This window comes from Chamaea fasciata, unplaced genomic scaffold, assembly GCF_029207755.1.
Source record: "Chamaea fasciata isolate MVZ Bird 193981 ecotype frontalis unplaced genomic scaffold, bChaFas1.0.hap1 SCAF_6, whole genome shotgun sequence".
NCBI classification, from domain to species: domain Eukaryota; kingdom Metazoa; phylum Chordata; class Aves; order Passeriformes; family Sylviidae; genus Chamaea; species Chamaea fasciata.
In genome coordinates this window covers 40,218,463-40,231,764 of record NW_027094091.1, presented here as the reverse complement: position 1 = coordinate 40,231,764, position 13,302 = coordinate 40,218,463, and the positions used below count along the sequence as shown (strand labels likewise).

At 35.9% G+C, this 13,302-nt stretch overlaps 1 long non-coding RNA gene across 1 annotated transcript in view; it reads left to right on the top strand.

The window, feature by feature from the left end:
- The window catches only part of LOC136290639 (uncharacterized), an 89,888-nt gene that overhangs the window by 14,896 nt on the left and 61,690 nt on the right, over positions 1-13,302 (top strand). Inside the window, exon 3 of the long non-coding RNA XR_010721270.1 lies at positions 6,638-6,711. This is a non-coding gene — a long non-coding RNA (uncharacterized lncRNA). The remainder of the gene's footprint in view (positions 1-6,637; positions 6,712-13,302) is intronic.

The window sequence follows — 13,302 nt, the reverse complement described above, 5'->3', positions numbered from 1 at the left end:
TTTGCAAAAAAATGTTTTTGACCTTGTGAATTTCCAAAATTTCATTCCATTAATTTGAAAGCTAAGATTTAGTGTAGTGAACATCAGGCAATCTGTAGCACTTAATCTACTAACTCAGCAAAACACCAAATTAATTCAAATTTGAAAAGGCCTCTCCATCTGTAGCAAAAGCATGTTCTCAATTACATATTGAATTAAATAAGAGATAGGAATATTTTTGAAAGGTTGAAATTTATGGTTTCATTAGACTGAAAAATTAAAGCTAAAAATGTGTAAAAATCCACATTAATAATTTAGTTTTAGCGCATAAATGCAAATGGCTTGGAATTGAGCTTCATTTCAGACTGTAAGTGGTAATTTCCTAGTGTCACCTCATGAGGTTCATTAGAGCCCTACTTTTAATAGAAGTGGGGAGCACTGGGGATCTGCACAAATAAGAGGGTTATGGTATTTAATCACCACAAAGTGGTAATGATAAAACTTCATTAGACAGGATTTCCAAATATGAAATCCAAGAAGACAATCAAATATGAGTGAGCTAAATGATCATTCAAAAGTATTTTATTTAGTGAGTTCTCTTTCTTCTGTTCATGAATGGATTGCTTTGTATGAATTATTTTGTTGCTTGAGACAATAATATTCAACAATTAGTAGATGGAAAATTCTCTCTTCCAAAATGTTGATTTCATACAAGGCCAGTCTACAACTAGGTTTAGTTTTTCATTAGTATTTTAGTATTTGCTATTCATCATTCCGGATGTCTAATAACTACTTCTATACAAAATAATTTCTGGTCCATTTCTGGCCTATTAACCACAAATACATGTATACATGTATATGTATACATCATACAAATATATACATGAGAATTTATGTTATGGTGGAAGGAATGATACTGAAGACTCCTCTTGACCAGCATTTTACGTTGGTTTGAACTAGTAATTAAAACAAAAGCACATGACAGAGGGCTTTAGGGTGCAATCATGTTATATGTAGAGTTGGAAGTATAAAATTAAAATGATAATGAAAAGAGAAAGATCTACTTCTCTCTCTACAAAGCAGATTTTAGACAAGAGGAATGTCTTATGCTGTTCAAGTTTGCGTATGTTATTCCAGTAAGTAAAATGATAACATAATTTTCTATACTTTCTTTTCTGTCTTACACCAGTGAACTTAGATTCTGCATTTTTGCCTACGTTTTATTTGCAATCACTCCTAAATTATTTCAGATAAATTTTAAAGACCCCTTTCAACCCAAACTCTTTTATGATCTATCTGATTTACTGTTGGATTATATAAAAATATCTTATTATCTGAGGTCAGTTGCTGATGAGACAGCACAGACCTAAACATTTCTACCTTAATGTTATTTTTCTTCAAGTCTTAGTAGGAAAATATGTTGCAAATTCTCTGCCTGTATATGTGTGAGGGAAATTCTTCTGATGACAGTTTTGTGAGCTTGTCTAGAATCCAACACAGTATTCAGGACCTCAAGATCTACTGTGATATTTTATTCAGGTAGAAAAAAAGTACATCTACTACCCTTACAAAGCACCGAGGCCTTAACTTTTTTTCCATTCTTTGTTTTATGCCCTCCTCATGTTCTCAGACTCTTTTTTTTTTGTTTATAACATAAAATTTTACTGAGTGTCTTATTCCACTGCTTTGGCGGTAGGCTGTATCTCATGTTGTGATATCCTCACCACTGCAGCTTTATCATTCATGAGTTTATAACTTTGCCAAGCATTACTCTTGCAGATTCCTCTTTCATCTCTTCATATGCAGATCCAAATGTTCTGTTCTTTTTATTTAGTTGTGAAAAAACTTTTGCTTGTACAAATTGGAAGGTTCACTAAAAAAAGGTGCTTAAACAGTTTGGGTAACTTCACAAATGGCCCACACAAGATGCAATTCAGAAAGTGTATATGATTATTTGCGCATCAGCAATTGTATTTTTAGTCACCCCAAATGTCCAATTGCATGTCTTGAATCTGCTGATCTTTACATTAATTTGATGATTGAGGGCTGTTTCAGAAGAAAAGGATTTTCAAGTTACATCTTTAAAGCACATGAAGTCCACAGCTGAAAATGCCCAAGCAATATTGAAAATTGAGGATGATTCCTAGAAAATGCTTATTCTGGTTGGGCAGATGGAATTTTTTATGATTTCATGCATTTTCTCATTAAAAGCAAGAATTTTAAGTCATTATGCTACTCCATCAATATGCAATCTAGATAGTCTCAGCAATAATATGTTTATGAATCTATTTTAATTTCTATATTGTTTCCTCTTTTACACAAGTTTCACTGGTTTTGGTATTCCAAAATTCCCAATTTTTTCTCTTACACTGTATAACAATTCCTACACCATGTGGATCTTAACCAGCACATTCAATTTAAAATGCAGTACTTTACCCAGTGGTCATAACACCATGCAGTTATAGCCTTAACAAAGTATTAGTGCCACTGTTTTGTTCATTAAATTTCGCCTAAAGACGAATTTCTTTCATCACAACTGCTGCTTCATTGCATAAAAAAAAGTCTTTACTCTTCTATAATTTTATATAACTTGCTCTGTAGTTTCTCATTAACCTATTTTTTCCAGAAAGGTTATAATCATTTCCAGTCCTATTGTGTGTAATTCACAAATTTCTCAGAAAGACATTTCTGTAGCATCCAAATTCTTCCTACTAAGACTTGAAGAAAAATAACATTAAGGTAGAAATGTTTAGGTCTGTGCTGTCTCATCAGCAAGTGACCTCAGATAATAAGATATTTTTATATATCCAACAGTAAATCAGATAGATCATAAAAGAGTTTGGGTTGAAAGGGGTCTTTAAAATTTATCTGAAATAATCCCCCTGCAGTGAGCAGGGACATCTTCAACTAGATCAGGTTGCTCAGAGCCCTATCCAGTCTGACTCTGAATGTTTCTAGGGTAAAGGCATCTATCACCTCACTGGGAATCTATGCCACTGCTTTACCACCCTCATTGTAAAACCTACATGTAGCCTGAATCTACCCAGCTTTAGTTTAAAACCATTAACCTTTACAACAGAGTCTGCTGAAATATTTCTTCCCATCTCTTTTATGAGTTCCCTGTGGATGCTGTAAGGCTGCAATAAGGTCTTCCTGAAACCTTGTCTTCTCTCTCAGTCTTTTCTCATGAGAGAGCTGCTCCATCCCTCTCATCATCTTGATGTTCCTGCTCTGGACTTGCTCCAACAGGTCCATCCATGTCCTTCCTGTGCTGGGACCCCAGAGGTGGATGCAGCAATACAGGTGGGGTCTCAGCAGAGCAGAGGGGCAGAATCCCCTCCCTCCCCTGCTGCCCACGGGGCTTTGGATGCAGCACAGAGAGTGGTTGGCTTTCTGGCTGCAAGATCCTTCTAGAACAGGAAGAGTGCATGTGCATCCTCTTTCAAGCACTTCAATCATTCATAAAACCTTTGAGATCAGATTGTGTAAAAAAAAAAAATCACGTTGATCTCAAATTACTTTTGGTGTCCTTGAAACCTTTTCTGATTTAATAAAAATCTTTACAAGTAGTGCTTACATTGAGAGTTGAAAACTCTTATTATGTCACAAAGTAGTTCTCATGTCTTTTTCTTTTTTGACATTGAGTGGTCTGTAGATGAATCCAAGTTCATTTATTTCTGCAATAGTTTGAAGGATTGTCCTTAAAATCTGAACCTGTCCTTCATAAGAATTTTTGCTATCTAAGAAGCAGTGCCTCTAGGTTTTCAGAACAAATACAGCTGTTTCACTTTGCAGCCATCTGTCTAGGCTGAAATACAAAAAAAATTGTACAACTTACAGCATCTGTATCATTTAGCACCAGAGCTGTTAATGACTGATGGTCAAAGTGAAAAAAACCCAAAAACTTAAAGCCTTTCTGGTTATAAATGACTGTTTAGTTGGATTCAAACCATATAATGTTCACACATATGTAATAAAATATTTTATTAATATTCATGCTTTGGAAATGACTGGTCTTTTTATGTTTGAAGTATGAATAATCAGAAAATATATATGAAACTCTCAGTACTGACCCTGGAACTGTTTGAAAACAAAAAAACTAAGTTCATTTAATAATGAATGCCCAACAAATGAATAATTAAAAAGAAAGATAACTGCATCATCTAGTGGGACAGTTATGTATTATCTATTATGAACATATGTGACCCTTTGTAATCTCTAGCTGCATCTGACAGCTATTCTCAAAATAGCTGACTCACAATATTTCTGAGTTTGCAGTCGGATGCATTGTTCCAGATGCAGCTCAGCTGCTTAAAAAGTTAGTTCATAGCTTCTTCTAGGACATAATGATCTGTGAGAGTTATCATCATTTACTTGCCAACCTAGGAGCACACTTACTACTAATTTGCTTCTCTAAAAGTAGCTAGGTTAGAAAACACCCCGACTATTAGCTTATGCTAGCGTCTTGTGCTGATACCCAGGTTAACCCAGTAGATCTGAGGGGATGTTAATGGGAAGGGAAGGAAAGAGTGACGAGGAGTGAATAGCAGTACAGTCCTAACCCAGCAGTGCTGCAGCCTAAAAAGCCTAAAATCAAACCATTGTCTTGTATGATCCCAAGAATATTCTTATAGTACACTGTTCCTGCACTTAAGCACAGTAATGCTAGCTGGCTCATGAGATGCCCAGTTAGTGAAATAACTTGTGAATAAATTGTTTGTATAAGATTTATTAATTTATTCTAACATATTTTTGCTTAACTTGCTGTTTCGTAGTCAAGAAAAAGATGACCACATCCCCCCTCCCCCCCCCCAAAAAAAAAAAAAAAAAGAGAGAAAAGAGTCAGATGCATGTGATCACTTTGGATGGCTGGCATGTTTGATCAGAGTGATACAGATAATTTGGATTACTGCTGAGCAACAAGAATAAGGCAGAGGAGACACATGCAAATTCAATATTTGTAATTAATGACAGTGTATAGATAATTTTAGACATGAATTGAAATATGTTGTGTACCCCAGAAGTAAAATAAATCCATTGAGGCTCTGGGCTAGGAAATACTATTCTATAGATGATGTAGCAGAGTGTAGTGTTTATGTCTTTTTAATAAATCTCTAAAGTTAAAAAACACTGGATCAAATTTATACTGATTCTAAGATGTGAATCTGACATTTTTAATTCATTTAACCCTATTAATGTAACCCTATTAATGTTACCAGGATATTCCTCAGATTGTAGTTATGTAAAAAAAACCTCAGAGTGTAAATCAAGAGAAAATCTAAACATATTACTCTTTTAGAGCTACCAGCTTCTGGCTTAGAAGAATTTTGCTTACTTTGGAAAGATTTAATTCTATATTTCCAAACAGTTAAAATGCCATCCAGTCTAACACACTTCTTTTGGAATCATCACAAAAATTAAGTCTGTTCAATTTTCTGTTTTTAATTCTGCTACCTATGACAATTTAATTCCAACAGAATATAAGCAGTACCATAAAATGAAAATCCTTGTGATTGATTGTCACTAGAATGACCCTTGGCTTAATAATTATGTAAATATTGAATATTTCTTCAGTATGATAGATTTTATTCAATATTACAAAAATAATAAGATAAAGATAAGTTTAAACATACATTAGTAGAAAACAAACAAGTTTTAATACTTTAATTTGGAAAAGGCAGTGTAATTAAAACCAGGCAGCTGTTGTGGAAACCTTAAAGTTTAATGGGAAAAGTCATAAACCATGATTTATAGTGAGAGAATGCAATTCCTTGGAATGGATCAAGCCTGAATTAAACCTGTTCTAAAAGTGCACTTTATAAGTTTCTTATATAATTTTATATGATCTGTAAAATGTCACTGAAATGGTAGCCAGGGATATAATTTGTGCTTCCCATGAGAAAACAGAAACAAAATTAAAGCTAAAGAGAGTGTAAAGCAATTGCCTGTTCAAGTCATCAGTTCACCCTGACAATATCTCTACAAAGTCCCTTTTTACTGCAGGTTTTTTTTTTTTTTTTACACTAGCCTTGGACGTTTCATGATATTTCGAGGGTCTTTGACCTTCGTGGGATCATGTATCTAGGATGCAATTTGTACCCCAAGCTAGCAAACAACAGAACAGCATTATTTCAAAATTCATCTTCAGAGTGACAATAGATGTGAAAGTAGACAGAAATGTTAGTGTGGGGGAAAGCACTTGGTTTTCCAGCACAGATTTAGATTGTCAGCCCCTCTTCTTGAGGGCTGAGTAGCAAGTAGGTGTTAGATAGCATGACTGAAGCTATGACTGTGTTAATGATTGAATTTGTTAATGATGCCCGTTACACAAATTTTATATAGGGACAAATCAGAGGGACAGATCATCAATATCTGACCTTGCCTCACAGCAGAGGAATGTTAAACTGTTAATGGAATGTCAATGGATAGGATGATCTTGGGCAATAACCTCTTAGCCTTGTCAGGAAATGGTAGAAGCAGAACTTCTGACAGATTTTTTATTTCCTGATGCTTTCAGTGTCCTGTTGGATGGAAGTGTGTCTTCATTTCTAGAAGGCCCAAGATATAGGTCTTCAGCACCTCCTTTTTCTTCCACTTTGCCGGAGTAAGAAAGATATTCAACAGTACCACAGAGATAATTTTCCTTTATGTATTCCAGAAATGATTATAACCAGCAGAGGAGTCTGAGATTGGTACCTGTTTCTTCTTCAGTTGCCAGTGGCTTCACAAAAGGTAAGATATTAATCAAAAGAGGAACTTACACAAGTAAGAAAATATCCATTCTATTGGAAATTATTGCTTAAGTCAGAACAAAGCTGCATGTTGTTTTCAGTGTCAGTTGTCTGTGTCAAAATCTGATTGAACAAGCCTACTGTGGGATTTATTTTGATACTGACAGAGATGCAGTATTACCACTGGTTCTACAGACAGGAGCATAAGGCTGGGTGCTGCCATTTTCAGAGCTATTAGCATTCCAGGAACTGAGAAATCACAGACAATAACCCAAAACTTGTGAACACAGAAAAATTATTCAAATTCAGGAAATTATTTAAACAAACAAGCAACAGAAGTAGAAAACAGAGACCAAATGTTGAGCAGCATACTCAATTTCCTAATCTATTTTCATAGCCTATTAGGCCTGTAAATCCACAGTAGAAGACATACAAACATGCACATTGTAAGATTTAGTTACGCTAGGTTAGAACTGTGGTATTCCACGAAATGGATAAACCCAGAAATGTTACAGTTTTTATCCTCATTTTCTGAGCTGTAAAATGATAGGCATGGAAAGATGTTGTGTAACTACTGTTTCATAATTTTAGGGAATTGAAGCATTCTGGTTGTTTTTAGAAAAAGGAAACTGTAGATTGCTTAAGTGAAGATTTGAGTCTTCATTTAGAAATGATTATCAGATTCCATGGATGGGTGGGACCTGTGCATGAAAGCATGTGTGCACAAATATGTACCAGAAAGTTATATTTAAGAAAGTCAAATGGCTCATTTTGTTTCACTTTTTTATAAACCCAATATTTGAATCATGCTTTTCTGTGCATTCTGAGTTTCTTGCAGAACATTGTGGTGGGTTTGCCCTGGCTAACAAACACCTACCTGGCTGTTTGTTTAATCCCTCTCCTCAGGAGAGGAGATTGTTTATCAGTTACTGCCACAAGCTAAACAGGCTAAACTGGGAAAAGACAATGTAATCTACTCCGAATTAAAATAGGCATTTTATTATTTTGGGTAGTGGAAAACAGAAAGATAAATGTTAAAGCAATCATTCCCCTCAGCTCTGCCCTGCCCCCCTTTCCTATGCTCTACATCATGCTTTCATTTCTGACTCTAACCCTGCTCCAAGTGGTGCAGGAGTTTGCAGCCAGTGCATGGCAGTTTCCTTGCTCCTGTGCACTGCTCCTTCCTCCTCACACTTCAGTGCTCCAGCATGGACTCTTCACAAGCTGCAGGGGCGATATCAGCTCTCCCATGGAGCTCCTCCTTCTCTGCTGCCAGTTTTCTCTCACTCCTTTTTTTTCCCTCCTCGTCTCTCTGTCTGGCATTTTATGAATTTTTTAAAATATGTTTTCATGGAGGTGTCATCAGCTTGGCTGATGTGTTCACTTGTGTCCTGTTGTGGGTCCACTGGAGCTGACTGCACCTGATTGTGTCTGGTATTGAGTAAGCCCTGGCTCCTGCTACAGAGACCCTCTAGAGCCTTCCAATGTTTTTGCTTTTTTTTTTTTCTCTCTGATGTACATCACAGGAGACCACTTACTCTGAATTGAGTATGAAAGTTGAAACTGCAGAATCATTGGTTAAAAATTAAAAAAACATGGCCCAGAGTACCAGCTGCATTGCTAAGTCTCTGCTTTCAGAAAACAGAATTTCTTTTATTCCTTAGCACCGATAAATTACCATCATCCCTCTCCCCACCATAAGTCTGAAATCCAGCATTGGTTAAGAAGAAAAAGTATATCACCGCTAGAAAATTTAGCCTTAAATCTTCTAATTTTCATTAACTGAGGTGCAATTAACCAATTAATTTTTATTGTCTAATTCTCAAGCTTTAACACTTTTAAAAAATTCTGTTATAAACATCAGTTGTTTATGATCCCGCAGTTGTAAGACAATGCTATTTGCAGCTTGGCAGGTATTTAATCTCTGATGTCTGTGAGACACGTCATTTATCTCAGCCTGAAAGCTCTCTGGTAGTATTTTGTATTTCCTGCCATTAGCAGTCACATCCATTTGGGCATAGAAGTCTTTTCTTCTAGTTCACCCTTGCACCAGCTATTAGAATAAAAAATATCTTGGATTTCAGTCAGTGAACTAAGAATTTTTTGAGAATTCGTAATCATACTTCTGGCACGCCAACAAGAGAAACAGAAAGACTTAAAGGCTGGGTGTTTGACCTTTTATGACAGGAACTTGCAAATCGTACTGTTACAAGCTTTGCTTGCCTACAGCTTCAAAGTAAATAGCTACAAAATGTTCTGCTTTAGTGCTGAACTATTTAAAAAAATTAGTAGAGAGAGATTCAACTGCTGACAAAAGAGAAAATACTTCAGAAAGAGGCCACAGAGAAAAGCAAAGCACAGAAAAGAAGCAATCAGAGGGAAAAGCTAATGCTGGAATGAAGTAAGAAGGGTACTTTATGTGCTGGATATGATAAAGGCTGGACAAAGCAAATTAAACACCTTCACTCGAGTAGCCTACTTTTTAATGAAGTACAAAGCTGTCAACAAAAGAGAAAATGTCACCAAATGTCAGCAACAGAATAAGCACAGTATAAATCAGAACATATTCCTTAACATAAAAGTTGCATAAACTCCATGAAACTTTCCTAATCAAGTTCTAAAAGAAGAAAAAATCTTTACAGAGAAAATGTCAATGCTAATCAACAGTCAAACAGAAAACAACACTATTGGAACAGAATGAAAAATAAAATTATCTCAAGTGACATCAAACTGCAGAATGACCTGTATGAATGGCTTGTACACTGTACATCCAATTTTAGAGAAAATAAAAATTTTGTAATAGAACACAAGGCAGTGAATTGTTTTATGAAAAATTAAATGTTTTGTGGTAGTGTATAAGTGAGTCCTGTGTAGTGTAACTTAGGTTCTTAGTAGTCTTCTCCTACTGTAAAGAAATTATTCCCTTTTGCATCTTTCTTGCACTTAAATGCTTTAGTTCTTCTTTGGCAATTAAGAATAAGTTCAGTTACTTAACAGAGAAAGAGAATCTTGTGCTCCTGGAGAGCATAACCTTGTTTTCTATTTTCCACTGCCTAAAAAAAATTTTCCCCCTCTTCTATTTTTTCCAAGCATCCCTCTTGTGTACTTAGGAGAAGCTGTCCTCATTACCATCTCCTGACATTTTTGTCCTTTGTATGAAATGAAGACCTGTCAGTACAAACTATGAAACATCCATAATCTATAATGGATAATCAACCTATGCATAATTTGGGGTTTTATTTATACATTGTATACTGTGTACACTGGAAGGAAGGAAGGAAGGAAGGAAGGAAGGAAGGAAGGAAGGAAGGAAGGAAGGAAGGAAGGAAGGAAGGAAGGAAGGAAGGAAGGAAGGAAGGAAGGAAGGAAGGTAGGTGTAGGTAAAGGGGAATTTGGTAGAAGAAATGTATTACCTTGAAACAAATGCAAGGTTTTGTTTCTATCAAAAAGGAAAGAAAACAGTGCAGATAAAAGAAATTAGGTGTAATGCTACTGTCACAGGAACAATGGAAGGTTCACAAATCTCTAGGTTTTAGGTGTATTATGAGTTTAGCAGCATGTTTCCTGCAGCATCATCAACTTCTAAACAATGCATTTTGTGCTTCTGATGGCTCTGCAAATGTCAAGCTAGGTTCTGAGGATTTACAAAAAAAAGGGAGAAGATGTAAGAAAAAGAAAGAGAAGTAGAGAAAGTAAGAATCAAGAGCCCTGCATCAATGTAATTCTTGAAATGGGGAGTATCTCTATTTTCCTACCAGTCATTGCAGCAGTAGTAACTAACCTAAAATTTCACAACTGCTTTTACTGAATTTGGCTGGGACAGAGTTAATTTTCTTCATGGTAGCCAACATGAAAAAATATGTGTTTTAAGTCTGTGATTAAAGTGGAAAATAATGTTTCAGTTATTGTAATCAGTGCTTACCATCGTATTCCACGCCCTTGAAAGAGTCCTTCTCTTTCCCCTCCTGGACTGCTGTATGCTCCAAGAGAAAGGCTCCACTAGGCCCTCTGATGCTCAGTGTGGTAGCTCAAAAAGTCACTAATGGAATGGCAGGTATTCAAACAAAACAAAACTGACAAAATTGTATCTATATCTATATTGGTATGCATCCACACAAGCAGGAAATCCTTTAAAAGAAAAGACGCTTCAGGAAAGAAGCTTAGAAGCAAAAAAAGCCTAAGGAATGAATGAGGTTATTTGTTCAAGAAGTACTTTAGTGTCTGGAAAAAAAGTCTGCATTCCTTTATAGAAGCCAGTTGCTACTGATTAGTGGCCTGATTTAGGTATCTTATGAGATATAATACCCTTTTTCACTCATCATTTCCTCTTGATCAGCCTAACACTAGGTTTTCTGATTCCTGCTCCTAGAATTTCTCTTATAAACTGAAGAGTTTAGATGGATCATGTGGGATTGTGAACCCTACAAGATGACAAAGTACTTAAACCTAAGTCACTAGCACCTCTCAACCCCCCTCTCCCCAAGCTTTATGTGTGTATTGACGATGAACAGTGACATCAGAACAGTGAAAATGTGGCCTTCCCATTATTTCCCCTACCTTTGACTGCTGAAAGATCCAATTCTCAAAGACTTATGCTCCGTGAGTATAGTTCCACTGAATTCAACAGCAGAATTTATGTTTTTGTTTATTCAGTATATGGCCCCTTCAGGCTTTTCATCCATGGACAAATGCAGCCAAATAAAAACAATGAGAATCACAGAGGTCCTGCTCTCTATGACTGTTTTCTGTGGTGTTTTTTGTATTCCAGCTCTCCAACTATTGCTTTATTTCCATTGAAATTACTTGGTAATTTAAACGGTGCATTTAAGGCCTGTTATTCATTGTGAGATTAGGGTGGACATTCAGACCCAGATCAACAAAGTACTCACCTGGGGATATAGGAAAGTTTATGAGCTCTAAGGATCTTGTTCACTAGATGGGAGGAATGTTAGCTGGTGCTACAGTAATTAATGGTTAAATTACCCTTGGGTGGTAGGTAGTAGGTAGCATAACTTTGCAATCTGGTAGCTTTAAATTTCACGACTAATTGTAGCAGTGGGAGTTAGAATGCAGGTTGAAGACGTAATGAAATTACCATAGGGAGGAACAGACTAATGAACTGAAGTCCAACAAAAGTTATGGCTACATTACTGTCAACTTGAAAATCTGTAAATAACAACTTTGAAAACCGTTGAGGGCACTAGACAATGGGTTTTATGTGTATATAAGTATGAAATGTGGATTGGGAGGAATAATTGAGTTTGCTAGATTGTCAAGTACGTACTTGGGAAAAAAAATCACTTGGTCATCATTTAATCTTCTTTGCACACCTTTTTCATCTTATTTGCATTTTTAATGCAAACCCCCACAGAATATCTCTTCAATCATACTGAATTGGTTTGTGTCAAGGAGTTAATGCACATACAACTTTGCAAGTCTTTTAATTCTTCAGCAAAAAACTTAGAGGAAAGCATAATAAACTCTTTATGTTTTTGGTACTTGGAATTTCAAAGTCAAACTTTCCCAATTTTATGAAGAATTCTGAAATCTTAGTTTATTGAATAGTAATTCTAAACCAGCTTTTTAATGAACTGGACTGTTTCGAATTAAATTATTTTCAGTTAATAAAATATAGATGAGTGAATCCAGTGCTTTAGGAAATGTGGCTGAAAAATGATCCCTTATGGATGTCTTTTCTTCCAGGTATTTTAATATGAATTTATAGGTTTATTTTTAGAGTTTCCATTATGCGGAAATGTTGTATGAAAATCAGGTATGTTGCTTTACGCACTGCAGCAGTTTGGCAGAATGGCATTTGACCTTCCAAAGGATGTCACAGCCTGTACTTGTTGTAGAAGCTTGAATACATTTGATGGGACTCTACATCTATAACATAATTTTTCTATGTATTGTGAGGTTTTATCATGGATTATCACTCGTATCAGCTACATCAGCTGCATCAGTCTCACCTATATCAACAATATTATTTTCAGCTTTATGCAGACCTGGGTATTGCCTAGCCTGTGAATTGTTCCAGTAATGGAAATTCCATTAGTTTACTGCTCAACTTGTGCCACCTGATCAGTTCTTCTAGTCTAAATTATTTTCTAATATCCTGCCTTTTCTATTGTGAAGCCTGTTTATTCTTGTCCTGTATGCCACTGTAATGCAGGAATAACTTATTTTCCCTTTGTTCCACAGCTTTTAACATAATTAAAATCTATCCTACACTCACATTCAGTTTTGTCTTTATGTTAAAAAGATGTCCAGTCTTCTCTTTCCATGTTTTCTGAACCTCTGATCACCTCTGATCATCTCTTTAAGCTGTATCCAGATAATTACCATCTTTCTTAGACTGCAGTAACCAATGCTGCTCAATTCATGAAGTCTGCGCCCTTGATAATTAGAGCAGGGAACAGGTATTTAGACGCAGATCTGCTACCTAGGTGGTTCTTTTGCATCCTGTCCCCTCTATCCTATATCTATTTGGCTGCTGTTGGGCAACTGGAATATCTTGCACCAATTTCCAGTTTCTCACCTGCACATTTTCCTGCAATTTAGGTGCCATCTCCCTTACCTTTGAGCAGGTTCA